Source organism: Macadamia integrifolia, chromosome 1, assembly GCF_013358625.1.
Source record: "Macadamia integrifolia cultivar HAES 741 chromosome 1, SCU_Mint_v3, whole genome shotgun sequence".
Classification (NCBI taxonomy): domain Eukaryota; kingdom Viridiplantae; phylum Streptophyta; class Magnoliopsida; order Proteales; family Proteaceae; genus Macadamia; species Macadamia integrifolia.
Genome location: NC_056557.1, coordinates 22,298,487 through 22,302,307, shown reverse-complemented (window position 1 = coordinate 22,302,307; position 3,821 = coordinate 22,298,487). Strand labels below are relative to the sequence as shown.

The 3,821-nt window shown below is 38.1% G+C and overlaps 1 long non-coding RNA gene across 1 annotated transcript in view; it reads left to right on the top strand.

Moving 5' to 3' along the window:
• Positions 1 to 2,053: 2,053 nt before the first annotated feature.
• The window catches only part of LOC122076134, a 5,930-nt gene continuing 4,162 nt past the window's right edge, over positions 2,054 to 3,821 (top strand). The window contains exon 1 of the long non-coding RNA XR_006139445.1: positions 2,054 to 2,546. This is a non-coding gene — a long non-coding RNA (uncharacterized LOC122076134). The remainder of the gene's footprint in view (positions 2,547 to 3,821) is intronic.

The window sequence follows — 3,821 nt, the reverse complement described above, 5'->3', positions numbered from 1 at the left end:
CCGGCATGGAACGAAAGAACGCCCACCAATAACCCAATAAATAAATAAATAAATAATGAAAACAAAAAAATAAAAAATAAAAAAAGATATCAAAAGCAAAAAAAATAATAACAAGTGAGCTCTCTCACGTTGAGCAGGGAAGAAAGGACAGCAAAAACAGAAAGAAAGAAAGAAAGAAAGAAAGATAAGGAAGGACAAAAAGAGAAAAAAGAAGAAGAGAGAGGGCGATCGGCTCTCTTCCTCTTGGATTCTTGAAGAGGGAGGAACCAAGGAGCTGAGTTGGCAAAAAATGGTAAAACGGTTACAGTGGAAGCTCTCCTTGGATAGTTCCAAGTTGAAAGAAAAGGAGGCTTTGAGAAGGGATATAAAGAAGAGAGAAGTCCCTGATGGAAAAATGGATGCGGAATTTCATTTGGATGAGTGATGTGGACAGTTCCAAGGTTGTGACGGTTAGTTGGGGCAAAGTTTGCAGGCCTAGTGACGAAGGTGACTTGGGAATTTGTAGGCTCTGTGACATTAATAAATCTCTGCTTTGTAAACAATTGTGCAATATCAAGCATGGCAACTTTGGAATTAGAAGAATTTTTACAGCTCGCTTTCTCACAAATGGGAACCTCAGAGAATGTTATAGATCCTCTTCTATATGGCCTAGTATGCGGAAAGTATGGAGTTTTGTTCAAAACAGAGAGCACTGGATTATTGGAAATGGAAACGATGTTAGCCTTTGGCATGACAACTGTCTTGGGCAAAAATCAATCACTGAAAGCTGTGGCATCAATCCTGAAATCACCACAGGATCTTCTTTGAAGGTGGCGAGTCTGATAAACAACTACCGTTGGGATATTCCTGCTGCTCGGTTTCCCCCCTTACAAGCATGTTTTGAAGAGGCTCGCTCCATCTGCCTTCCACAATATGATGTAAGGGCTAGGTGCGTCTGGAGCTGCACTGCCTCGAGTGCTTTTTCCTCCTTGTCAGCTTGGGAGGAGATTAGAAAGTGTAACCCAAAAGTCCCCTGGTATTCCATTGTCTGGAATAAATTTCTGCAACCAAGGCAATCATCATTTGGGTGGCGCCTCATGCATTGCAAGTTGTCCATGGATGATGCAATCTCTGCGAAAGGGATTCCAGTTGTCTCTATCTGCAATTTGTGTTCGACGCACAGTGAGTCATTTAATCATCTTTTTTTGAGATGTAGTTTTGTGAGAATTTGGGAAAAATTCCTTCATTGCTTTGGTGTTGCTTGGCCTGGAATTGAAGATATTGTAGCTTTAGTTCAGTGGTGGAATAGAAAGCGCAGAATCCTATCATTAAAGGAAGCTTGGTCGATGGGTCTTATCATTGTGGTGGACAATCTATGGAGGAAATGAAATACTCGGCGTTTTGAAGGTACACATCTCGATAGCCCTCTAGTTTTTGAAAGAATAAAGCAAGATTTCCACAAAGCAAATGTAATCCTTCATGATCAAATCAAAGGACCATCTGACCTTATTTGCTGCCGAACTCTTGGTCTGCAAATGGGGTCCATCCGAGCATCATGCATATTGGAGGTATTTTGGTGCAAACCTATGCGTGATTGGAAGAAGCTTAACGTAGATGGTTGCTCTCTTGGTAATCCTAGAAGAGCTGGGTCTGGTGGAGTGCTAAGAAACAATAATGGGGCTGTTTTGGGCTCTTTTAAAGCTTTCATCGGTATCCATTCAAACTATGTGGCTGAGTTCAAAGCTCTGATGGAAGGTTTGTGTTTGGCGAAAGATTTATGTGTGAGACTGCTCTGGATTGAGAGTGACTCTGCTGCAATGGTCATTGCTATCCAAGCAAGAACTATCCCTTGGTATGTTGAGCAAGAATGGAACTCAATGCAGCCATACTTGAGCTCTATAATATAGAAGATCACTCACTGCTTTAGAGAAGTAAATTGCATTGCTGACTTTCTAGCTAAGGAAACCGTAAAAAAAAAAGATTATCAAAAAGGAATGTAATTTTTCCCAATCATATAAGGGATGAGATCAGTCATGATGCTGAGTCTAGGCCTAGGTATAGGTTCGATTAATATGGCTTTTTCCCCTCTGTTGATGGAAATGACGAAGGTGGAGGTTAAAAATCCATTCCTATGTTTTTTCTTTGTAATTTTTTTTCCTTCTTAATGAAATCTCATCCATTTAGCAAAAATAAAATATAAAAAAGAGAGAAGTGGAAGAGAAAAAGGGTTCAAATTCTGTTATTCTTCTCAGGCTGAGAAGCGAAATGGAGGGAGGGCGAGTTTCATGGAGAAATTTCAGATTTGTGTTTGAGAATCTGAGATCGCGAAGAGGGAGAGATTTCCTTGGAGTTTAGGTTTCAGATTCGGAGAGGAGGGTTTTTAGAAAAGAAAAGGGGCAGAAACCAGTTTCTTCTCCAGCGGGTTTCAGAGAAGTGAAGGCCAAGAACTTGCGACTCTCAGGAGGGTCTTCAATCTGCCGTCCATGACTCTGCTAATCCGCTTTTCGTTTCTTAGAAGTAGCGGTAGCTTCCAAGCTTGAGTCGACCCATCATTTCTGGAAGTCAAGGTAAGTCTCTGTTACTTTTTATTTTTTATTTTTTGCTTTACAACCTCTCTTTCTTTCTTTTCTTCGCTTGATCTGTGTTGGATGATTCCTTTAGAGATTTCTTCCATCTATAAGCAATAATTTCTCTTCGATTTAGTTTTCTTTGGAAAATTGTTGCTGTTTGATTGTAAGGTTTATCAGGAATGCTCGATCGTCTTCCCTTTTTCTTGATCATGACTACCAATGGTTTTCTCTAATGTGTTATGTGATGTTTGTCATTTCTTGCATTCTTTGGACTTTGAATTCCAAACGTAACATTGATAGTAGAACCCCCATCCCCAGGCAGTTTTCTTCATCCCTGTCAACTATCCTATGATTCTAGTCATGATTCAATGTTCTCTTCTTGCTGAGGCCGGCTTCCAATATGGTTCATGACATTTTCTCAAAAATGATTTTTATAGCACATTTCAATCCTTTGATCATAATATGGTTGGTCTTCATAGTTAACACCTTTTCTTTGTTTTTTTTTTTATTCCCCTAGTTTTTAGTTCTGTGTGTGAACGAAGCATCTGTAGAAACTGATAAATAGAAATGGGAATAAAGAAAGTTGGAGAGATTAAAAGAACCATCCATTGTTGCGTTCTTTGCTTTATGCTTAGGACCTCATATTGATTCATAAATGAAAGTTTGATGTGATTTTTGGTGGGATTCTTTGGAATGCCAAATGCACCCCCATTCCTTTTTATCGGTTCTTTAGTGCCATGTGCCATATGATTCTGTTTTGATTTATTGGAGGGCTGAAAGCAATGCATGTTCCCATATTAATTCATAGATGAAAGTATAATGCAGTTTTGTTTGGATTCTTCAGAATGTCAAATGCACTTCCATTCTGTTATATTGGTTCTTTAATGCCACATGTAATATGATTCTGTTTGAATTCATTGGAAGGCTGAATGCATGCTTATGACTTCACATTGATTCATAGATAAATTTTCTCCCTCCTCTTTTTCACGTCCCTCTGTTTTCTCTTTTAATCCATATCTTTGTATATAAAAAATCTATATTTTAGAAGTTGTTATAGGAAAAAAATCTTGTGTAGAAGTTTTTTTCTAAATTTTCTTCCTCCCCTTTTTCACATCCCTCTCTTTTCTCTTTTAATCCATATCTTTGTATATAAAAAATCTATATTTTAGAAGTTGTTATATGGAAAAAAATCTTTCTAAATTTTCTCCCTCCTCTCTTACGTTCCTCTCTATTAAATTTCTATCTATATCTTTCTAAAAGAAAAAAAAAAAA